This window comes from Crotalus tigris, unplaced genomic scaffold (genome assembly GCF_016545835.1).
Source record: "Crotalus tigris isolate CLP2741 ecotype Arizona unplaced genomic scaffold, ASM1654583v1 scf7180000024370.6872682, whole genome shotgun sequence".
Taxonomy (NCBI): domain Eukaryota; kingdom Metazoa; phylum Chordata; class Lepidosauria; order Squamata; family Viperidae; genus Crotalus; species Crotalus tigris.
In genome coordinates, this window is record NW_024100540.1 from 1584852 (window position 1) to 1610723 (window position 25872).

Below are 25872 nucleotides of genomic sequence, written 5' to 3' on the forward strand. Positions count from 1 at the left end.
GAACGCCAGTTTGAAAGCTGTTTTGTTTATCATGTGCAGTTTCTTATTATATACTTCTGAGTTTATTTATAAAAGGATGAAAAATGGATGGATGATGTAATATTAGTATTAAATTATTTAAACTCCAGCCACTGAACTTGAAATGGTTTGGAATTATACCAAAACAGCAATCCTCTGGTTTTAAATATGAGAAATAGAAAGCAGAAGCCCCTTCTAATACTAAACAAAAATGGACACTTGGATATTTGCTTGGATTTTTAAGTATAAGCAACATTTTGGAGTTGGAATATATGTGTATATGCATAACATTGTATACGATGACTATAGAAGCATCCTGTCTTTCTGATTTTATGGTGAGTATCATCATCATCATTATCAGACAATCAAAGGCTCTTTAATTTCCCTCTCCCCCCCATTTAAATCTGAGCCCAGTGTCAAAATTGATGAATTGTGTCAAATCTGATTTGGATTGGGACGTGGACTAGCACTTATATGAAAAAGGGGATTTCCCTCCCCCATAAAGTCTTCAATTTACATGCCATTGATAGTCCTTCTTCTACGACCCCATAACATTGTAGAAGCACTAACTGTTTCCTCACCTATTATTCTGACAACGGCAGGCAGGAAGTATTTTTTTTGTCTTTTTTCTCCTTGGCAGCTGCTAAGACCCAAGTCTTCAACTTTTTTTCTCTCTCTCTCCCTCCTTCCTTTCTGGCATCTGCTGAATCAGATATCATCAGGTATATTGGTAGAGCTTTTTTTCAAGCATTGATAAACACATACCCTTTCTCCACCAATATATTTAACGGAGAAGTAGAAGATATAGCATTAAGTTTCTGATCCTAGTCCCTCAGTTTTCAAGATGATAGGACTTTTACTACCACTTAATAAAATATTAGGTATCAGAAATAGAAGAAGGTCAAAGGCAGAATGTTTTGGAGGAGTGGAAGAGCAGAAACAGACCAGCTCAATCTCTGTTCTTTCTGTCTGACTATTGTCAGTGTTGCCAATGCAATAGCAGTTGGATGGTGACAAGAAGAAGGAAACAGTAATAGCTTGGATAGAAATAATAGGGAGAACTGTTCTTTGGCTGTCATTAAAATCCAAGTCAAGTCAAAAATAAAAAAGAAAAAAATCTGGCTTCATTATATAGCATGAAGGCTGACATGAAATTACCATTTATAGCAATATTTCTAGGCTAGAGAAGAATAGTTGAATATGGGGCAGTTTAATTATCCTTGCTCATGTACTCACTAAACTTCATGAGTAGTATGGAGCTACAGCATTCTTTCTATAAAAGACCATACCAGTATGTGTAAATCCTTTGCAGTTACTGTGCAGTAAGACATTTTGTGTGAGTGTGTTCCTGTGTTTGTTGGTAAATTTATACCTATACCTACATTTATAATCTATCTTTATATTTTTAAAATAAAGACAGTTCGACCTCAGAATACCAGATAGCTTTTTCTACACTATAGCATTTCAGACTACAGATTCTCTATCTGTCTGTCTCTCAGCTAGATTGAAAGAGTGCAAATTGGGTAACTCTGCAATAAATAAACAAATAAATAATAACCTCCACCTATATGCCTTATAAAGAAAGCTAACCTGATTTAGAATAATTCAAGGAAAAAAAATAAACCAAACAGTTCATTTGAAAAGAGCAATAACTGGAACTTACTTTATTGAGCATCTGAGAAAATGAATAAACAAGTATCCATGTAATGTTCTCTAATCATAATGATTATATTTCTGATTCAGTTCCACCTCACACAATTGCTTTAATCTGCAACAAATAGAAAATAACAGGCTAGGTTCAATTGGATGGACAAAAAACCAGGTCATTTATTTATAATACACATTGAAGGTTTTTTTTTTCCCCAGAGATTTCTCTCAATCTCCTCCTTCACTCAATTTTGGTCACAGTAAACTCAATGGGTCATATTAGTTGTGATTTAGGTTTCATTGATTTAATGGGGGTTAAGTTAACTTATTACCGATTCAAGCTATTATTTTGACAGGGTTGAGAAGATTCCAACTTTATTGACATTTCAGACATTCTTGCATAAAAATTACTAAGGAGCAAGCTTAACTCAGTGCTATCACCTCAATTATATCAATAATTTAAAGTATTAAATATTGGTTTATATGTAAAATGTTTATGGATTTCAGGTTCCTCAGTTACTTTGAATTTGAACAGCAAAGGAAGCAAGTGATTGAGTTGGAACATCACAATGAATTCTACTTTGCTATAAATGGAACAAATTTAAGCACTTTCCTTTTGTTTATCCATTATCTTGTCAAATCACTGAAATATGATTTACCTTAATTAAGATGTATTGATGTTAACCAGCAACATAATCTATGTTTTGAAGCTGGCTTGGTTCACATAAGCCATAGTTAAACTACATTTTGAAAGTCAGATGTATGACAAGTTATGGATAATCAAACCTGAAAATGAACATTTTTTTTAATTGAAATATGATAGCTATTTAGCCAGATAGCTAGACAGTTCAATGGATGATACATAGAGAGACAGGCAGGCAGGCCGATACATAATTTTATTTTAGTCAGTGACCAGATAGAATAAAATATAAATAAACTGTATATAATAGGGAGAGGAGAAAACAAACCATCCAATTAGCCATAAAATAAATGAATCAGGTATGAGAATGTCAGTCATGTGCAGTAGTGAGCTGTTTGTACACATTCACAGCAGCTACACATTGCTATGTCATCACTGATAGCATTTCTTCAGAATAGTGTGGTGCATTCCCCTAAAGCAGTGGTGTCAAACTCGCAATGTCACATGACATATCACAACTTTTTTTCCCATTTCTGGCAATGGGATGGGCACGGTTTTGCCATGACACATCCGGCCCATGGGCCGGCAGTTTGACACCCTTACCCTACAGCTGAACAAAATATGGAAAGGGATTGCAAGAACATGAGACTGAGCTACATTGTAGCAATAGCAATAACACTTAAATTCCATAGTGCTTTATGGCCCTCTCTAAGCAATTTACAGAGTCATCATTTTTCCTTCAACAATCTGGGTTCTCATTTTACCAACCTCGGAAGGATGGAAAGTTTAATCAACTTTGAGCTGGTCAGGATCGAACTGCTGGCAGTAGGCAGAATTAGCCTGCAATACTGCATTCTAACCATTGCGCCACCACGTTCTTAACTTTTGTAACCTTTTTCTACTATGAAACCATGGTTTATTATGTCTTTTTTAAATATAACCTAATATAAAAAATATTTCCATGTGTCACCGAATAAAGCAAGATAGTAAAGAAAAACAAAGTTTGTCTTGCTGTAACTTTACTAGCAAAGGAGGAAACGAAAATCTGCCCAACAGCATGTGCAGCTTTGTGAGTCAAACCCCATCCATCTTCTTTCTACAATACACCATCTTTCATATGGGGAAAATGGCTATGTTTGAATCATAATGCAGTACCTGCCATCTTTCAGATTTGGCCCCACCTGATTCTGCAAATACTCTCATTTGCCTTCCTTTGATGCATCAAAGTAGAGATATGAATGCAGAGTGTAATATTTTACTGCTAGAGCACAAGATAACAGTATGGCACAAAGTGTGATTCAGAAGTGTAGCTCCGCCTGCAATTTTATTTTGCTTAAAACACCGCTAAAGCTACATTGGAAAAAGCAGGTCATTGTAACTGATTAAATTATACTAATGAAAGATCATTTAACAATTATTTTTCTTATTCCCTTTCAGGCATTTGTTCTCATAAAACAATTCAACCTAAATTTCCCATACGCTGATTATTTATTTAAATTACTTAGGCATGTGATCTGTTACAGTATGTTATATCTGATATTAAATAACATATATCCAATATGTTATTTAATGAATATATTCACTTTTTAATTTTTTTATATTATCCCTGAAATATAGAGATTCCGAGAATGCAATGAACAGCTAAAGAAAAGCAAAGAAATTGATCAGAGAGCAAATGAAATCTGGAGTTCTCACTTGAGGCATTAATTATTATGTTTTGGACATACAATATTATGCAAAAACACAGCGCTTTTGAGAAGTCTATAGTGCTGCAAGAGGTGGAATAAAAGAGATATCAAGGACATCCAGAGAAAGATGAAGCTACAAAATGACAGTAGAAAACGGTTGCATGGTTGAAACACCTGAAGGATCAGCTTAGGATCATCCTAGAGAAAGTCTGTCTATGTGGTTGCTACAAATTAACAACTTGAGGACACATAATTGGATCACACACACACACACACAAACATGTATGTGTGTATGTATCTATTACTGTGATAGATGCTAGATGCTAGAATATATATATATGTATGTATGTATTTGTGTAGATAGATGATGGGTAGATAGATGTGGGTAGATAGATAGATAGATAGATAGATAGATAGATAGATAGATAGATAGATAGATAGATACAGATTTCACATTTATTCTTCATTCCTTAAAAATCAGCAAGCAAAGGATATTCCCACTTAATTGGTGTTTTTTGTTTGGTTTTTTTTTAATTGTTCTGCCAAATGGTGAGGCAATTCTATCATGAGTCCTCACTTGGCCAAAAATTTCAGAAAGTCAGAATGTGAAATCATAACAGCTGATGCAAATAGCTATGAACTCACTAGCAAATAAACAGATGGCAAATGGGCATCTGCATTCACATGCAGTGAGTCACTGAAGTGCTTAATACTCTCATTAAAAATAGTAAATATTCTTACAAGGTCGATAGAAATCACAAAAGCATAATTTTCCACTTCTCTTGCAAATAACAGAAGATTGAAAATCAGTTCACAGAGAAGTACATAATGACATTTAATAAATCTACAAAGATGCAGAAAATGGGACAGAGAAGTTGTACAATGTTTGTCCAGTGTGAATCAAAGGACACTGAAATAGTGGAAAGGACAACAGAACAAAATAAAATAATAAAGCATAATTCTATTTTAAGTTACTTTACTCAGCATCAGTTCCACAGACAGGATAAAATCTTTGCTGGTTGTGTATTGTAAAAAAAATGGAATATGAGCACACTCCAATTTCCATACATATGAGAGCCCTATTGACCACATAGGCTTCACTCATTTTCTTTTATATTTGTCCTTGTCAAGAGCAGTTGCATGCTTTTAGTTTGCTCTTTAATACTTAGGCATCAGAATTATCTTAGTAAAAAAGCTTTCTAACATCATTTGATTCTATCAGAATAACTTTTCTATCTTGATTATTTTTAGTAGATGGTGGAATCATAGCCAATTTTTTCAGTATCTGTAGCTGAATGGTGGAAAAAATGATAGGTAAGAATGTGTGTACATATATATGTATATGCATAAAAATCCATACTCATGCATCACTTTTCTAAGGCTTCTTTTTTTTATTGAAAAGTTTTATAAAAATTGCAGTATATACCCCAAAACCCACCCACCCTAAACCCCCCTCTCCCTCCCCAACTTCCCAGAGCTGAGTACAGGGTTACAAATATAATAATCAAACTCTAACATTAACCAACTATATAAATAACCAAGTCCATAATGCGCTTTAACTCCCCTTTAACATAAGTGTAAACAAATTAAAAATAAACATAATAATATAAACAAGTCAATATTATTAAACAATACAATATCCAAATTGTTAAACAATACTAATACTACTAATAATAATAAAACTAATAAAAATTCAACTATAATAAACTATTAATAATAATAATACTCTAAAATTTACTCATAAACTAAATGGAACTTTTTAGTCCCATATTTATTCTGAATATAATCTATCCATCTTCTCCAGACCAAAATGTATCTTTCTTGTGAATGATCCTTCAAGTAAGCAGAAATTTTGGCCATTTCTGCTAAATTTGACATTTTAAGCATCCATTCTTCTATAGTAGGCAAGCAATCCTTCTTCCAATATTGCCCTACCAATAACCTTGCAGCTGATATCAAATTCAACATCAAGTTAATTTCTTTAGCATCACAATCTACAATAACACCCAATAAAAATAATTGTGGGATAAACTTTATTTTTCTCCTAAAAATCTTTTGAATGTTCCACCAAATCTTAATCCAAAAAGCTTTTATATTTCTACAGGTCCACCAGATATGAAAATAAGTAGCATCCAAGCTACCACATCTCCAACATTTGGGCTGTAAATTGGGATACATACAAGACAACTTTTTAGGATCCAGATGCCATCTATAAAAAAATTTGTAAAAATTTTCTCTTAAATTTTGGGCCTGGGAAAATTTTACATTTCTAACCCAAATTACCTCCCATATATCCAATGGAATCGGTTCTTGAATATTTTGGGCCCATTTTACCATACAATCTTTAACTAAATCCATTTCCGAATCCAATTCTATTAAAACATTATAAATTCTCTTTATATGCACTGGATTTTGATCTTTAATCTGTTTTACCAAATTCTCATCCATTAAGGTAATACCAACCTTTTGATCTAACTTCCACCTAACCAACAATTGATTATACTGAAACCATGACTGTACAATATTTTCTTGCTTTAACTCAACTAACAGTTTTAATTGCCAATCTTCCCTACCAATCTAAGTAATTCCTTATAAGAAATCCTATCCAAACTCACACCCATAGATACCCCCTCTATCATGTGTCCAGGAATCCCCCGGATTGGTATTTTATAATTTAATCTATAATAATACTTCTTCCAGACACGCAATAAAGCACTTCTTAAAATATGAGATTTAAAAGCCTGGTCAACTTTTTTGTTATAAATTAAGTATGCATGCCACCCATATAATAAATCCCATCCCTCAAGGTGAAGTATACTTTTATTTGTTAAATTAAGCCAATCACTAACCAGTGTTAAAACCACTGCATCATAGTATAATTTCAAATTAGGTGCCTTAAGTCCTCCTCTTTCCTATACGTCTTGTAAGATCTTAAATTTAAGATTTTTTCCCCGCGCAAATAAATTTATTAATACCCTTCTGCCATTCATCCAAATTGGCATCTTTTTTCAAAATAGGTATCATTTGAAACAAAAAAAGAAACTTTGGTAGAACAGTCATTTTAACAACTGAAATTTTCCCCAACAAGGATAATTGTATTTTTTTCCAATTGTTTAAGTCCTTTTGTACTTTTAACCATAATATCTCATAATTATTTTTATACAATTTTACATTAGAGGCTGTAATATATACTCCCAGATATTTAACATTTTTCACTATTTCAAAACCTGTCAATTTAACTAACATTTCCTTTTCCTTCATAATCATATTTTTAGATAATATTTTAGTCTTATTATTATTTACCTTAAAACCAGAAACTTTCCCATACTGAATTATAATTTTCATCAAGTCTATAACCGATTGAATCGGTTGAGATAGTGTCACAACCAAGTCATCCGCAAAAGCTCTCAACCTATAATCATTCTTTTTTATTTTTATTCCCTTTATTATAGTCGATTCACGAATTTTAATCAGTAAAATCTCCATTGTTAAAACAAACAACAATGGCGACAATGGACATGCCTGTCTTGTACCCTTTTCAATTTTAAATGCTTCTGTTAATCCCCCATTAATTATGATTTGTGCCAATTGTTGTTGGTATATAGCCCTAAGAGAATATAAAAAATTATCCCCAAAATTCATTTTATCAACAACTTTCAATAAAAATTGCCAATTCAACTGATCAAAAGCTTTTTCAGCATCCAAAAATATCAATGCCGCAGGGACTTGATTGTTCTTTCCAATACTCAATTAAATTAACAATTTGTCTTACATTATATTTCATATATCTTCCAGTTATAAATCCAGACTGATCACTATGAATCATTTGCTTCAAAACTTGCATTAATCTATTTGCCAATATTTTCGAGAAAATCTTATAGTCTGTATTCAAAAGCGATATAGGTCTATAATTCTTAGGCTGGGTAAGGTCTTGATCCTCCTTTTGAATCAGCAATATAAAAGCCCTTCTCCAAGCCGGAGGCACTTCTCCTCCAATCTGGATACTATTTAAAAGTTCCTTTAATGGTTCTATCATCTCTTCAGATAATATTTTATAATAAATTGCTGTTAATCCATCTGTACCAGGAGCCTTACCCACTTTTAACTGTTTAATTGCCAAAATAATTTCCTCAGAAGTAATTAAACAATTCATCTCATTTCATTGTTCATTTGAAAATCTAGGAAAATGTGCTGCCTGTAGGTACTTATCTATATCTAAAGCTTATATGTTTTCACTAGTATATAATTTTGTATAAAAATCTAAAAAACTCTTTTTAATCAACTTTTGTTGATGTACCTCTTTACCTTTATATTCTATTTTCTCTATAATACGTGATTTCTGTTTCTTCCGTAATTGATAAGCCAACCACCTACCAGCTTGTTTGCATTACAAAACATGTTATGTTTCATATAACGCAAATTAGTTGCGATTTGATTACCCATTAACATATTAAATTGCTCTTTCAACATATTTATAGAAACCTTTAATCTATTATCCAATGGGTTCAAAATAAAAGCCTTCTCCTTTGATTTAATCTCTTCTTCCAACTTTTTACGTTTTTGCATCTGCTTACGCCTATGTCCATTATTCATATGAATCAAAACCCCTCTCATATAAGCTTTACTGGCATCCCAAACCATTGCCATCGAAGTACCTTTATGCATATTCAAAACAAAAATTCCTTCAAATATTCTCTACATTTCTACGAAAGCCCCTCATATCTGAATAAATTTTTGTTCAGTCTCCAAGATCTTCTATTCCCATCTTCAGCAAATAACTCCAGCCATACAGAAGTATGATCTGACAATGTTCTAGGAAAGATCTTAGCATTCTTGACCCTGGAGAAAAGATCAGTAGTAATTTTAAAAAATCAGTTCTGGAGAATGATTGATGCCTATCCAAAAAAAAGTAAAATCTCTGTCCTCCATATTCTGTTCTCGTCAAATGTCTCTAAGTTCCAGTTCCAAATCATCTTTCAGATCAAAAAAAGCTTTAGGTAATTTAGAGTTATTGGAAGTTTTGAAAGATCCCTTCTTGTCTTTACTAGAATCCAAAACACCATTCCAATCACCCATCATAATAACAGATTTATAATCCAATTGAGTTAGCTTATGATGTAACAACTTGTAAAACTGTTTTTGTTGTTGATTAGGGGCATATAATCCAATAATAAGAAATTTCTTGCCTTGTAGCACTAAATCAATAATAACATATCTTCCTTGTGTATCAGATTCAATTAAGCTAGCCGATAAATCTCTTCTTACATAAATAACTACTCCCCCCTTTTTATCTGGGGCAGAAGCTATAAAATGTGATCCCAATTGAGAACTAATCAAATACTTTTGATCTTTCACAGCAATATGAGTCTCCTGCAAACAAACAATGTCATTCTTATGTTGTTTCAAGTAGTGAAATACTTCCTTTCTTTTCTGTAGTGAATTCAGACCATTAACATTCCATGTCAGAAACTTTGCCATCCTTAGTGGCCTGAAGCCTCTGGAACACTACTTGAAAATCAGTCATTGGTCTCTTCAGTCGTGTTCCTCCCACAGGCTCTGTAGTAATCGGACGTTATATTATTGATCCAAAATTAGCCTTCTGCTTCTGCTCCTTTTCTTTACGTCTATACGCAGCACGAGTCATCCTATGTTCCTTTGAATCATCTTTTACCTCCAAACTCTGTTCAATAGGTTCAGCCTGCGTTAAATCTCCTACAACCAATGACATTGCGCCTTCAACTGGCTGTTTATCTTCCAGTCTTTCTTCTGTTCTCTTAGGTCGTGGAGATGGTGGTGAACCTGCTTTCAGGACATAAGTATAAAAATCTTTTGCCTTTGAAATTGTATTAAGTCTATATCGTGTCCCTGCATAATTCATCACTATTCCAACAGGTATCTCCCATCTAAACTGAACCTGTCAGTTTTTAAGCTCCTCAGACAGAAAAGCAAAATCTTTTCTTTTTCTAAGAATTTTTGGAGGTATTTCTTTTAAGATTATAATATTTTGATCTGCAATTTGAAATCTTTGCTTATAAAAAGCCTGAATAATTTCATTTCGAAGTGATCTCCTAGAAAAATAAATAACGACATCTCTGGGTAAATTTTTCTGCCTCGCAATCCATGAATTGACCCTAAATATTTTATCCATCTCCCTTGATAATTCCTCAGGTTCACATCCCAGGATGGGAGCTATAGCTCTTGCCACCTCCTCTTTCAGATCTTCTTGTGAGTTCTCTTTTAATCCTCTTATTCGCAATGCAAATTCCATATCTCTATATTGTGAGATGGTAACTTCATCCTCTGTTATATCAATCTTATTTTTAACTTTGACAACTCTGCTTTCTAATTTTTCAGTATTTTCCACAACTTCATCCACCCGGTCATCGAAGCGTGCAATATGAGTAGCTAACCCTTGAAATGCAAACAATATGTCTTCCTTCATTTCTCTATTTTTATTCTCAAGAAGCTCTGCCATCTCTTCCTTCATTTTACTGTTGAGGAGATTGGCCACCTCCTCCTTTATCTCTTGTGTCACTTTTTTCAAAGCATCTTGAATATCTTTAAGCATAAATGCTGGTGATGGGGGAGAAGGTGGTGGGGATTTAGGTTTAGTTTGCAGTGCAAGCTGTGTTACAGGAGAAGAAATTGAACTTTTAGGGACAGCAGAAATTCCCAAATGCATTGAAGGCATTTTCCTGTCTGTATAAGTCCACTTCTTGTAAAATCAACAATTACAAAATAAGAAAGTAAAAAGCGAGATCCCAGAAAAAGGAAAAAGAAAAAAAAATTCTGTAAAAATTCTTGCTTTTTAAATAAATAACCAAAATCTAATACATTGTTTAAACTTTGTTTCCAAATGTAGCTCTTTCTTAACACTGTCCTTTCAAACAAAGATACAACATTCCGGCGCCATTTTTTTCCTTTAAGGAGAAGATTATTTCTCCCGAGTTAAAGTTTCAAGCATTCACAATTTTAACTTCTCCTGGTCAGCTCCATCTGCTTTTAAATTACTCACAAGTCCCTTTGTAATGCAGATGTGGGTGCGGCGTCTTGCTTTGCTCCTGAAGCTCGGAGCAAAGGCGTCCTGGAGTGTGGAGAAAGCCTCTGGCTTCGAGGGAACTCACACACCCTTCAACCTCCAAATAATTAAGGAGGTCTAGGGGAGCTCTACCTCTACCTGAGGTAAACTCTTCCCCCCCTCTTCTCCCAAGGAGGAGATTTTCAAGGCGCAGGACAGTTGATTTTCACTGTCTCCACGCACTTTTACACATTTTTAGGGCTGGCAGCCCAAAGAAAGCTGCCATCAGTGCAGCATCCCCAGCAGAAGCTCACTTTTATAAGGCTTCTTGTCTTCCTAAGTAGCTTTCTATAGCATCCACAAATGAAGGGCTCATACCAGAAGAACACCTCAATTATATCACAAGCCCATCAGATGGATGGAAGGGGGGAGGGAGGGAGGGAGGGAGGGAGGGAGGGAGGGATGAAGGAAGGAAGGAAGGAAGGAAGGAAGGAAGGAAGGAAGGAAGGAAGGAAGGAAGGAAGGAAGGAAGGAAGATTTTTGACTCTCCCTAATAGAAGCTGGAGAGAAGCTGGAAGTTACTTTTGCTTTTACTGATTTTTTTTCCTATCTGTGGTCATTCTGTTTCTCCGTTAAGCTAAGGAAATATCTCTAATGATCACTCAGTGGGTCATGGGTTGTCTAGTGGTTATCAAAAATCAGAACATAATCTTTTAGACTAGTTAATTTTAGTAAAAGGCACAATCTTTTCAAGAAGCCACAGTAAAATTATGAAGCAATAATTTTCTTTTTTTTTGCCTTGGTAACTGGTAGTCACTAGCATACTGACTGAAAATGTAGCAGTTCTGCATTTGATGTTCATATCTCAAGTAATCTAAAACTCAGTGGTTATCAAATAGTCATTATAATAACTTAAGAAAAGAGAACGGTGACTGTTGAAAGAAGTCATGATGAAAAAGAACTATTAAGCTACTTTTTTCAAATAACGAAAAGAATGGTAAGAGTAAGAGAAATACTAAATATACGTATACTCACCAAATCTATACATATTGCCTTCGACTTAACAATAGTTCATTTAGTGATGTTTAAAGTTACAACAACAGTGAAAAAAATTGACTTATGACCATTTTTCACAGTTACAACCTTTGCAGCATCCCTTTGATCATAGGATCAAAATTCAGATGCTTGGCAACTGGTTCATACTTATGACTGTTGCTGTTTCCCAAGGTTATGTGATCACCTTTTGTGACCGTCTGACAAGCAAACTCAGTGAGGAAACCAGATTCACTTAACAACCGGGTTGCTAATTTATCAACTGATTCACTTAAAAACTGAGGCAAGAAAGGTCATAAAGTGGGGCAAAAACTCCCTTAACAAATGTCTCACTTAAGAACATAAATGTTGGGTTCAACTGTGGTCGTAAGTCAAGGACTACCTGTACCTCTATTGAGTTGTACCTCCTCATACAAAGACCTTCGCTTTTCTCTGCTTTTCTCTTTTCTCGCACAGAGACTTGGGATTGATGATGCTTTCTGAAATACTTGCGGGGAAAGAAATCAATCTTCCTATTATTTATCAGAAAAAAACAGTTAAAAATTACAATCCGGACAAAAGATGAGAAATTGCAAGGGGCTGAACATGAGCCCAACAATTAAAATGTGGCAGGAGGCACTAACTTATTCAAGTGAAAATTCCTTCCACAAGGCCAGAGAGCCTCCTAATTAAATGACGTGTGGTCCTTTGCAACCTCTTTCTGCAAAATTAAATAAAGTGGAAACCACAAACTCAGCAGTTTGCCTGACTACAGAGGATCCCCTTCTGGAAACTCTAATAACTACACTTTCTTGGAATTCCTAGAGGTGGACATTTTTTGGAATAATGGCGAGGTTTTTCTATATAAAAGGATTGCAAGGGAGGGTTCACTGTGGCCACCTCCAAATAGTTGATTGTGTATTGTGCTCTTGGAATATACTTCACCTCTGATTCAAACAACTGCCTGCACTTTATTATTATTATTCCCAGCTGAGAAACGAACTTGATTTCTTTCTAACCCCTGTGTTGCTGGCTAAAAGGGAATTTGCAGGACAGAAACTGAAGCAGGAAGACATTCAAAGAGATGAATTTGCCAGGACGTAACGAACAGCATCATATTTATTTAAATTGTCCCTATTAATTACAGGACCATTTGGTACACTAAGCTTGAGTAGCAAGAATGGTATCCAAAATTCAATTTACAAAAGGGTTGCTTTCATTGGGCAGGTTTTATAGCCTTGCAAACTCTCTTTCCCCTTCCATCCCCACAGTTCCTCAGCAAAGGAAGGTTTGATATTAATTATTAAGTGCATAGCACGCTCTATGACAAAAGGAATTAATTGATTGGATTTAGAGCTGAAAGTCTGTTATTGCACAGTTACAAGAGTGAATCAGAACAGCTAGTTTTTCTAAGCAGCTTTTCTGCCAGGTGTTAATTGAAAGATGCAAGTCGGTCACAGGACAGATGGCTTTTTTTTTTTTAATAAAAAGGTCATGACATCAGTATTTGCCCTGGGACCAAACTTTTAAAATTTACAGTGGAAGCTACAGAGAGATGAAAAATTGTCATAGGACTTAGCTGGTTATTTTATCTTGCCCAAATGTCTTCCTGCCTGGATCATTCTGTCTCACTATTACACAGACTCTTTGGTAGCCAAAACAGTCCTATGCTTGCAGGTACTCTAAATTCATTTCAAATCTCATCCCACATGATGTAATAGCTTAGGGTTCATCTGTAGATCTACCTATTTCCTGTCTGTCCAGACAATAGGAGCCAAAGGGCTCCAGGTCCCTTCAATTAGTCTCATCTAGCAGGATCCAGGAAGTGCCTCATCTCTGGCATGGCCCTCTGACCTCTGAGGCAATGTCCCACACCGATGCATTTGAGGTCCTTAAAAACATGGCCTGTTTTCCTAGGTCTTTAGTTTGTATATGCTTATGTGTTGTCTCAAAGGTGCTGTCAACGCTGTGACAATGGATGTCATCACTCTGACAACTGAGGACTAGCAGTCATTTTTACTCTTGCTTTTAATGTGCCTTTCTGTTCTTTTAGAGTTCAGTTGTAGATGGGGGGATGGGGGATGGGGTAAGCCTAAAAGTTTAACTAGCCATAATATTGTAGAAGTATGGGAACTCAAGGACGTGTTCTGTTAAAGTTTTGGCAGGCTGAGAGGCTGGAGAGGAAAGCCCTGGTTTTGTGCTAATTGGGGAATGTGATTTATGACATTTCTTATGGGGTGGGAATTGCAATTTGTTACTTTGTATCTGGGAGGAGGGAATCTCATTCTTGGGTTCAACTATGTAAGTGCCGATACTTTGTTTCCTAATAAAATATTCTTCAAGGAAGAAATCCTTGCCTTGAAGTTCTTTTAACTGGTTTCATCTATCAGAACCATGAGAGGTGCTTTTTCAGGAGGCAACTGGATTTTCTTATGTTTTTTGAAGATGTTTCGCTTTTCATCCAAGAAGCTTCTTCAGCTCTGACTAGATGGTGGGGAATGGAAGGATGCTTATGTGTTGTTGACCAGATTTCCCAAACTTGTTCCTTAATTTTTTTTTTTTATCTTGTCTTTTTTTCTGATCAATGTTCTATTTTATTTAGTCTGCCCAGACCTGGCAGCCCTATGTGTCAGAAGCAGAGCAGACAAAAACAAAAAGGGAGGCAGACAGAAGACTCCATCCATCCATCCATCCATCCATCCATCCATCCATCCATCCATCCATCTTATAATTCTGGATTCAAATGCATTCCATGCTATCTGAGAGAACATGGGACATAGATCAAAATGATAGATTCAAAATTATAGAAAATTAATGACAGCTATTATTTAAATGTATAATTATTGTAACATTAACCATATGAAAATGAAATTATGTCATGTTATTGTAGACATGATGTGTGATTGTATAACCAGTTTGTTTTTATATACTTATTTACAAAAAATGTATTTGTCACTAAGCTGTCAAGGCCTCAAGTATTTTACCAGTTAACCTGGAGATACATCACTGACATAGTAAGAATTTGAGGCACGCGGTAGATGTCACTGCTAGTTGACATTTGGAAGGAACGATATAATGCTAAATTCAACCCAATCAGAGTAAAAGTTCTGAGGAACTCCAGAGCAACTCATGATGAATCTAAATTTTATTTATGAAAAGTAAGTAATTAATAATATGAAGCTTATAGAATCAAACCATCTTGGATCAAGCTATCCGGTCCAATATTCTATTAAATGGTGGTCAGACAGTTGCATTTGGAAAGCTTGTAAGCTACGATAGAAGGAGAATAGCTCTTTTCCACTCAGCAGCTGTTATTTAACATATGCATCCCCTAATTCATGCAGTATCAAGATTACTAAACCACTGATGGCCTGAATCTGATTTGTAATTTTAAAAACTGCCACGCTGGGGACTCTTTGATTTAAAAGAAAAAGAAACACAAACACAGATATTAACTAGTTTAATTTATTTGACTGTAACTGATTTAAACTAGAGTTTAACACCCATTATGCAAAGTGATCCTACCTGCATTTAAAGACAGAAGGAAAAAAAAACCTGTCTCTCTGTCTCCATAATATTTATATTAGGTGTATCTTTAGAATCTTGCCTCTCTTCTTCCTGTGCTAAAGATCCCTTGATGCTGTGTTTTCTATTGTCAGAGTTTCTATAGCCCTGTAATTATTTTAACTGCCCCCTTTCTGCAGTTTTCCTCTCTACAATCTACAATTTTGAGGTGTAGTTATGTCATCAGTTATAGATCTGTAATGTGTCCTTTCTATATTTCTCATTGATATATAAAACGATAGGTGCACCTTATCATGGACTGCACTCCCCCAAAATGTATATCTAATGTTGACTTGATAAAAAATGCTGTTTTGTACAAACTAAGCTTTTCCTTTATGTGAGAAATGGGACTGAGGCTGGCTAGCTTTTGTTTTCTATTGTTGGAGCAATCTCGTTTTTTGTGGAGTACAAAGTTTAAAGAAGGTATCTGGAAAAACACAGATTAACCTTATCACTGGAGTAGGGCTTGCTTGCTCATTCATTTCTGTACAATTGCATATGCACATACATGCTCTTTTTCAGTGTAATGGGATTGGAATGTACTTACCTGTCATCCTTTCTGGAAGAGATGCATCCACAATATTGCTGAAGCAATGCACTAAAATTTACAGCTGTGTGAACTAAAACACACTTTTGATTAAACGTTCCCTGTAAAAAATGCTATGCTGACACTTGGGATGGGGACAATTTATTTATGTTAGGAAGCTATTGAAAAACAGAGAGGAAAGGATTTAAGCATGCTGAAGGAGCTGCAAAATGGCTTAAGCTACGAAGGAGAGGTATCTCAGATTTTATAGTTGCATCTCCTTTATAAGACTAGTAAGTTTGCATGGATGGTTAATATTATTCACATGTATTAATTAACCCTTCTCTGCACAAATCTGATAATCTAATTCAGTGTTTCCCAACCTTGACGACCTCAATTTATGCTGGCTCAGGAATTCTGGGAGTTGAAATCCACTAGCCATAAAAGAGCCAAGGTTGCCTATCCTGGGACTAGAGTCTAGTCCCAGGATAGGCAACCTTGGCTCTTTTATGACTCATGGACTTCAACTCCCAGAATTCCTGAGCCAGCATGGCTCAGCTTGGAAACCTCTCCCTTTCCCCTCAGCATAGCCGGCTCAGGAATTCTGGGAGTTGAAGTCCACCAGTCATAAAAGAGCCAAGGTTGCCTACCTCTGGACTAGACCAACCACATTAGCCTACTTTCTGAAGGCTCAGTATGGGATACAGATCAAAAATATTTATCATCAGTGCATAGCCATACTCAGAAGACCATTTTCTGTTTTCAGTTGGGTGGATCTGTTATCTAAGATAGGGGATGTACATTTCATGTCTCTTTAAAAATATTGTTATTCTGATCCACATTTTTGACTTTGCTACAAACTTTGGGACTGTGACACCCAGCTCCTTTTTTTCCTGCAGCAGACTCATTTCTGCCTATCGGATCTGCATTAAGGAAAGAAAAAACATCATTGAAAACAGGCTGCTAAAGATCTTACTTTGTTCCAGAACCACTGTAGTTTTTGCATGACAAAATAAATGGTGGTGGTAAAATTAATTGCAACCTGTGTATATAGGAGTTTCATCAGAGAGAGTGGAAGGTAGAAGTAGGTTACTGTTCAGGAGGAGAAAGGGACCTCATTTACTGACAGGGAGAATAAAACTCTAGCCAACGACATTTGTTGTTCTGTCTTGCTTCCAATGTGTATTTTCCAAAAATGCCAGGCTTAATCAGAGCTTTGTGGTACCCTTGTACTATGATGCAGAGAACATTTTTCAAGCTTCAGGGCATCTGTGTGTCTGTGACACTCTTATTCTTCCTCTCTCTTTCTTTCTTTCTCTCTCGGGGGTATACATGTGGCTTTTCCTGAGGTGAATAATAAAGCAAGCTATTTATGCTTCAGATTGCCTTCCCCTTCTCTGATTAGCTTTTTCTAAAACATATTGCATACTTCTAATTATGATCTTTTATTCCACATGAAATGACTTTTCTGTAAGAGAGCTTTTCTAACCAGAGTGACCATTTTCAGTGGCAAAGTGATGATTGTATACCTTCAGTTTCAGCCAGGGCTTAATTTTAATTATATGACATCAGGTTTTTGTGTGGGGGGGGGCACACACACACGTGTGTGAGAGTGTATTTGTGTCTTTAAGTCAGTGCCTAGACAAATCCCTGCAGTTTTCTTGGCAAGATTTCAAAAGTGGTTTGCCATTGCCTCCTTCCTCCTCCACCCAAGGTCACCCAGCTGGCTTTGAACCTAAGGCAGGAATGGAACTCCCAGTCTCCTGCTTTCTAGCCTGATGCCTTAACCACTACACCAAGCAGAGTTATAATTATTTTTTAGGTCAAGTTAATTTCATACTGTGAAAAATGTAAATTACTAAGGAGAATATACATAGATTTGAGGGTTCTTCTTTCTTCTTCCTCTTTACTTTCTTCTTCTTCTCTTCCCCCAAGTGGAACTTGTCTATAAAAGGGGATTTGGGAGAAATGATTCTAAATAAATAAATAAATAAAACCATTAGGTTCCAGAAAGCTGAAATCCACATTTCTCACTTTAAAAATTAAACATTGTCTTGAATTCCTTTAAGCTTAGAAAATAACTTCTAAATGCTGTTGTCTGATTCTTTTTATGAATCCTCTGAATCTTTTATTTTTTTGGTGCTAAATTGTACAAATGAAGTGTTCAACTTTGGGAAATAGTTATATAAGCTCTTTGACGATTGGGAAGGTGAACTGACACAAGTGTGATAAACATGGCCTCTTGTCAAATAATCTGATTCTTGCTTTTTGTCTTGGTAGCATACTATGTTGCCCAGGAACAGATATACAGTATTTCTTCTGATATGACTAGAAGGTACAGGAATATCCTTCCCTGCAGTTAACATGTAATATGTTAACATATATTATATAATTGATATTATAGTTTAAGCTAGGGTTAAGAAAATGATATTTGCTTGATATATTGAATAAATATACAATAGTGGGTATTATGGTGTACATTGGTTGGAAACATAAATGTAACGTGCACTTTTACATACAAAAAATGGTATATTGTTGGCTGAACATTCAAATACAGGAGCATGAATGTGAAAACAGTGCTTGATGTATGACAGTAATCAAGCCTGCCCATTACAGTCACAGGTTTTTAAGGGAGGCACCCCCTAATCTCCTTACTTAATGATTCCTATCCCTAATTTCCCTGATGTGGTCATTATGTGATTGTGTCAGCCATTAAGTGGAAAACTCGGTGCCTCTGAGGTGGGTCTAGGAAACCTAATGCAGGCCTAAGCCTGCAAGCCATAACCTCCTCCACCACCTGAGGCACCCCATGTTCTGCTTAAACCCCTAAGTGTCCCCACAGGCTTTGGGCCCTCTTTTCTATCCCATGGGGCCCCTTTTCCGCCTCAGCCCTGCAAGATGTCTCTGGAGCCTGTATTGAGGAAAGGGAACAGGTTACATCCTCCCTTGGCATCCCTAAGCCACATGACACCATCCCAGAAGTGGGCACCATTCCAGAGCAGCCCCAATGTATTGTGTCTGCTCCCAAAAGGGCGCCTGCTTCTGGGATGGAGTCATTGAGTCTGCAAAGATGAAGAGGAGATGAAGAAGGAAATCTGCAATAAAAGTTAAATGACCAATCGGTGATTGGGGGTGGGATAGGGAGGAGAGGGTGGAACCTAGCAGGGGTAAGAAGCAGGTTGAATATCTGTAGGGACCTGGTGGGGTGGAAAGCAGGCCCAAGGCCTGCAGGGATCCATTGGAATGGAATTTGGGGGGAGACAGTCAGGAGATGCAACATCCCAATGCTTAGTCCTAAGTGTGAGTGGATTGCCAAGCAAATTTTGTTCCCATGACTATACGTATGAAAGGCCAAGGTTGTTTTTAAAAATGAAAAGACTGAATGGTGGCCAGTTTTGTATAAATGGTAAAAAAAAAATGAAAGTAGAAGAATTGCATTTTGGTTCAATGTTACTATAGATGAGAAAATTAATGAAGAAACATTTAACACATGACAATTCTGTTAGAAATGTAGTTATTATACGGTATTGCAAAGTGTGAATACTGAAAGACGTGAAAATGACTACACATAATAGTGTGTTTCTGTCCTTTTTGTTATACGACAACTGAGTAAATCTGGAGAAACACAAAAATAAACTTGATGTAGAAATTAAGATATGGCTGTCTATAAAACAAGAATAAATATATTGAAGAATGATTGGGTGCTGAATGAATGGGTGTTGAATAAATATGGGTAAAAAATGACCAGAAGGAAAGAAGTACAGTAACAATATAGTTTCATCTTACAAAGAGAATAAATAATAATGGAAATAAATATAGAATGCATGTGTGTAGGAAAAGTCAATGGGTGGGTAAAAAGGAAGAAAAAGAAGAGAAAAATATGGTTGGATGTAACTGAGGAGTAAATTTGAGGAATTTAAAGAACAAAAGAATATATTATTTTATTATAAAATATTAAATAATATGCAGAAGAATAGTAAATAATGATTTAAACAATTTATTTATTTAAACAACTTTTATAATTAGTCCCACTCAAGTGCACTCTTGCAGCAAACACAAAAATGACAGAAGCAAAAATATGACTAATATCAATTTCCCATAAATTTTGCACCTGCTCAACTCAAAGACATAATGAAACAAGCCCACTTTTCTTATCTTGTCCTTGTAATTTCTTTGGTGTATTAGATCTTCTTTTTCTGCCCTCTGTAAAGTTACCTTCCCCCCAAAAAAGGATCAAAGCAATGGATACGTATGTATGTTTCTGTGATATTCAATTTGCCCTACTAAGATCCCTCTGAGAGAAAGAAGTAGGGGGAGGGAAATCCTGTGGAAAAATGGTAAAGACAGAAGAAAATATGAATTGGATTCTATTAGGAGTAGTGACCTAATTTTGAGAATATCTCAGAACAACTGCCAGTTTTGTTTTGGGATTTTTTTGCCAATATAGGGCTTCCTATATAAAAAGTTAATGTTAAAAATATAACCTGCCATCCAACCACAGGTTCCCTTTTGCCTGTAATAGAAGATTATTAGAGGCTTAATGTTCTTTCCTTTTTAAGCATGCAACTGAGAAGAATATTTAACAATTATAAACTATTTATTCTCAGATTTTTTCTGGAGAAAACAGTAAAATTCTTACGGGAAAGGTGACATTCAACAACTATGGCTAATCCTTGACTTATGACCATAATTGGGATGGAAATGTCCAATATAAGTTATTGTGATCATAAACCAATTTGGACCCAATTTTAGACAATTTGTATGGCAGTCCTGAAGTGAATCATTAACAAATCCGGCTTCTCCAATGGGAATGTTTTGCCAGAAATTGGCAAAAATGATCACAAACGTGACAATACGATTGCAGGACACTCCAACTGGTCATAAATACGAGCTGGTTGTCTAGTGCCCGAATTACAATGACAAGACTGTGGGGGTGTACAACAGTCATACATGCAAATACAGGTTGCAAATCTCTTTTTTCAACGCCATTGTCACTTTGAATCATTGTTAAAAATTGTCGTTAAGTCGAAGACTACCTGTATTCAGGGTATTCAGTCAAAAATTATAGTAAAACATTCCACTGTATCAACAAGCACACTAGATCTGAACTGCAAAATCTAGATATTACAGAAAAAAGATACTAAAAACTCTATGCTTGCCCTCATCCAGTGGTTATTAAGGTATTTGCAGCCATCTACCACCCCAATAGAAATAGTTCTTTTATAAACTGCTTCTGGGTCTATGCTTTGAACTGAAAAGCCAAGCTGTGATTCAAGTAACAAAATTACAAACTATTCTACTAGAAAGTACAATGTTTATTACCCTTTTAATAAACTTTGTAGCACAGATATCACTTTAAGAGGGTGTTCCACCTCACACCAACAGTAAGTAGGCAAGCAGGTAAGTTGCTGTTACAAAATGGAGGCATATTAAAGATTGCTGGAAGCTTCTGTAATGTTTGACTAACTTTGTGGTGAATTTACAGCAACTCAGGGCTGTTTAAAATCTCAGACAAGATAAATGGCAACAACGGCTTTGTGGAAATATTTATTATAAATTATGCCCATCCTTGAGAAGTATGGAAAGTGTAGTATTAGGCTTGAAGAAAAATGCCCACATTTTGTGCCTTGCAGAAAATAGGATCAAGAATCTGAAAGGTATGCTGTGAAATAGAGGACCCAGAGCTTAGCTTGTTCATTCATTCACTCATTCATTCATCCATCTTGTATCCTGAAAAATCATTAGAAATTTATAGCAATTCATAAAATAGCTGACCAAGAAAAATAATCCTTAAACAGTTAAAATATGGACTGAAACAATTAATCTGTTAGATAGATACAACCAATCAAAATTACAACAATTACAAATAAATGGAAGGCAAATATAAATGACATCATAATGAAATCAAATGTCAAAATAAAATAACATGAACAATTAAATAAACTCAAGGTAAAATATAAATAGTGACATTTAAAAACTATTCATCAAGTGCTCTTCAGAAGAACTCTTGTAAAATAATTTCTAGAACATTTAAAGGGATGGAATAAATCTTAATTCTAAAGGCTGTGTACGCATTTGTTTGTGTGTGCATGTGTAGGGGGCTATTCTGCAAATTGGGATAGTAACTGAAAGAAAACACTTCATTAAGCGTTAGATACAGACAGATGCTTTTCATTTATTTGTATTTCAACCTGGGGCTGAGGGAGATGAGGGCAGCATATATACATGCTTCTCTTTTTAATCTCAGAGCAATGCTGTCCTAATTCCTGTGAATTGATTAGATAACGAGGTAAGTAAAGGGCAAGGATTTGAACTTGAGTTGTCCTACTTCAAATGTCATTCTTTGATCATATTTACTAAATAATATGTGCCATGTTCAGTAAGGTAAATAAGGTTTACTCAATACAAATGTATCTAATTCATGGCTATATCTAGTAACTCGTACTAGGTTTCCCAGGTTAAAAGCCCAACAAGGATCAGCTTTTCAGTTTGTGTGCCCTGGAGTCCTTGGAGTTTCCTTGGCAACATTTTCAGAAGTGGTTTGCCATTGCCTATGTCCTAGAAGTGATGAATGACAGGGCCAGTTGGCTTTGTGTCTTAGGCAGGACTAGAACTCATGGTCTCCTGGTTTCTGGCCTGGTGCCTTAGCCACTATGTCAACCTGGCTTTGTCAAGTTTATAGTAGAAGAGTTGTTTTCCTGGAATATCTTCCTCTCCATCAATGGTAGCTCAGATTCACTGAAGTTCAGATATACAGAAAAACATTAACATTGTATTTCTGCAGCTGCTATAAGAATGGGGTGAGGAAGTTCAGTGTCCCAAAATCCAATACACCTTCAAAAGTTCTGTGGTAATAAATCTCATCCCCAAATTTCTTCCACATATTATTTTTCTGTCTATATTTAAATCAGAGGAGATAATTAAGATCACTCATTTGGTCCAGAACTTAACTAATTTGTTCATATGAACACAAATAAAAACATCACTGAGAGAACCATTTTGGTCTAGTTAGTTAAGGCACCAAACTAGAAACTGGAAGGCCATTCTTTCTAGTCTGGCCTTAGATATGAAAGTCAGATAGTAGGTGATTTTGGACCAGTCACTCTATCAGTCAACCCCATCTCAGAGGGTTGTAGTGGTGGGAAAATTAGGAGGAGGAAGGAACATTAGGCATGTTTGCCACCTCAAATTATTTATAAAAAATAATAAAGGTGGGATAAAAATAAATCAATCAATAAAATAATTGGCAGGCTATCTATGATCTGTTCCTCCATAAACCCTTGGTGCCGGGCCTTTGAAGCTGTTCTCTTATTAGTCTCCTCATATCAATCTGTCTTGATATCAAGGAAAATGGCAAAAATTCCCATTTTATTTTTACTTCAGAGTAGCTTTGGCTGGTAATAATCTGCTCTTCCATTTTTTTTTACTGTTTATACTAGTATTTTATTATCATGTAACAGCAATGCTTAATTTTTTTTTTCTTTTATTTTGTATATATGATCCAGAGCTGCTTTGACTGCCTCTTCTAACCAAAACTGATAGCATGTTAACATCCAAAACATATTTAAATTGACTAGAGTCATAGTACATTTAAATTATTTGTTGACAGGTGGCAAAATTACTGGACTTTGCAGCCTTACCATGCTAGGAAAATTTCCTTCCTTTTAAGTGAACACTTGAACTGATTTTCATACTTGAATACAGTGTTGTTGTTGTGTGTGTGTGTGTGTTTTTAAGTGCATCCTTCCTCATACCACAGATTGGATGGAGCAATACTGACATCCTTTGGTTTACTCTTAAGGGACTGTTTGCAGCACATCCCCATGTGTTACAAAGTACAAAATCCTTGCCCCCCCCATAATGGGAGGCTTTGGTCCAATATGATCCAAGAGGAATTGTGCACAGCCCAATGTGTAGCATGAAGGAGCATCAACTGTTCCAGATTTAACGCGCGCAAAGGATGACATCTGCAGAATAGCAAACTAAAGCGCAAGCAATTCAAGAAATATTACCCCTACACACGATGCCAGAGATCGGCTGGGACAAAAACACCAGATCCGTAGGTGGCCAGAAAACGGACATTTGGACTTTTGCTTTGCAAAAGCACGAGTAGCACTGAAAATTTAAATTCTGCAGAAGTCGCCGGGAAAGAATCCAGCAAGATCAGTATCTTATAATAGCTTTGCTTTCCCCCCCCTTTTTTTTTTTTTTTATTGCAAGAGAGAGCTGAAAGCGAGCAGCAGATAAATGCTACCCTGTCTCCAGTGCCCCGGCCAGAAAATGTGAAGGCAATTTCTTCTGGTATCACCTCCGAGAAGAATATAATTTAATTTGTCACCTGGCAATAGATGGAACGAGGAGACAACTGCTGCAGTCTCCCGGTGGAAAGAGAGAGAGGGAGAGAGAGAGAGGAAAATTAAAGATTTCAGAAAGACAGCCCTCCCCCCCCTCTCCCCATTCCCTCCCCAACAACCCCAAACAAACCACCAAGGCTGAAGTGGTGTTATGACTGTGTCTTGTTTACCGCGAGCAAAGCGGACGGGGCTGATTATTATTACCTTGGACTTGAAGCACAGAGACCCTTTCTGTCAGGAGCAGGAGGAGCGAATCTTCTCGGCAAAGCCCCCCTTTCTTTGTATCCCTCCCACACATTCACTTGCAAATCCCTGGGAAAGCCTGCTCTTCTCCTAGTTTCTGTAACCTTCCGGCGGCAAGGGCTGCGCCTCTCTCAGCAGAGCCTTTCCCTCTCTGTCTCTCTCTCCTCCTCCTCCTCCTCCTCCCACTCCTCCCCTGCGAGGTGGCTTTTCTTCTTCTTCTTCTTTCTTTTTCTTTTAATCAGGCTCCCTGAATGAAAGCCAGTCAGAGCGGGCGAGCGAGTCAGCCAGCCCAGCCTGCGAATGCTTCCCCCTCCTCTTCCCCGCTTCCCATCCCCGCTGCTTTCCCCGCTATCCAGAGTTAAGTGATGCTCGCAGAAGACGCCTGAATTCGATTCGAGTCGACTCCGGGTGGAGAGGGCAAAATAGCGAAGGGGGGAAACCGCGCCAATAAAGAGGAAGATTAGTCCGGGACTTCAGGGGTTGCTGCCTGGGTAGGACTCGACTTGATTCACAACAAAAGGTAGGACTCTCTTGCCTTTGGCTTTGTAGTGGAAAGGGCATCGGAGTTGTATTTGGGGGGGTCCCCCGTCCCTGTGTACCGTATTCTATCAAGCACAGGGATATAAAACGGGTAACTTTCGCTCGCTCTTATAAAAAGAACCGTGGAAACCCGAAGTTACTCGAGCTTGTTGCCTTGCATTCTAGCTGAGCTGCTTCAAAAGGGCAATTTGCAAAGCTAGTCAAAAGAACTGTCGAGCTGGATGCGGGGCAGAATATAAGTCCCCTACTTCTCCGTTCAAGACTAACTAACTAACTAAACAAACAAACAAACCAGAAACGTCTTTCATTATTGAGGGAAAGGGGGAGGATGGGAAATTGAAGGCACATTTGTAAAGCTTAATCGTTCACCCCATATTGTGGGCTTTGCATGAATTCCAAACATATGTGTAGGGAACTCACCTCATCCTTTATATAAGATTGCCTGTAGGGTCTTCAGTTCTGAAGCTACGGTAAATGGCTCATCCTCCCTTCCCCCCCATATTTGGAATAAATTATGTTTCAAAATGCTCCAGGAGTGTTTGGAGCATAGAAACTTAACTTATTTGCCTGTATTTATAGAGAGCTACACAGAGAAAGGTTGA

At 36.5% G+C, this 25872-nt stretch overlaps 1 protein-coding gene and 1 long non-coding RNA gene across 2 annotated transcripts in view; one reads left to right on the forward strand and one right to left on the reverse strand.

The window, feature by feature from the left end:
- Positions 1-622: 622 nt before the first annotated feature.
- LOC120301190 lies at positions 623-24825 on the reverse strand. The gene is made up of 3 exons (XR_005554821.1): positions 24692-24825; positions 1682-1786; positions 623-718 (listed from the first exon to the last, which is right to left on the reverse strand). It is a non-coding gene; the product is annotated as an uncharacterized LOC120301190 (long non-coding RNA).
- The window catches only part of CDH10 (cadherin 10), a 144931-nt gene continuing 143764 nt past the window's right edge, over positions 24706-25872 (forward strand). Inside the window, exon 1 of the mRNA XM_039328068.1 lies at positions 24706-25250. The gene's annotated coding sequence lies outside the window, so the exon portion shown is untranslated. The remainder of the gene's footprint in view (positions 25251-25872) is intronic.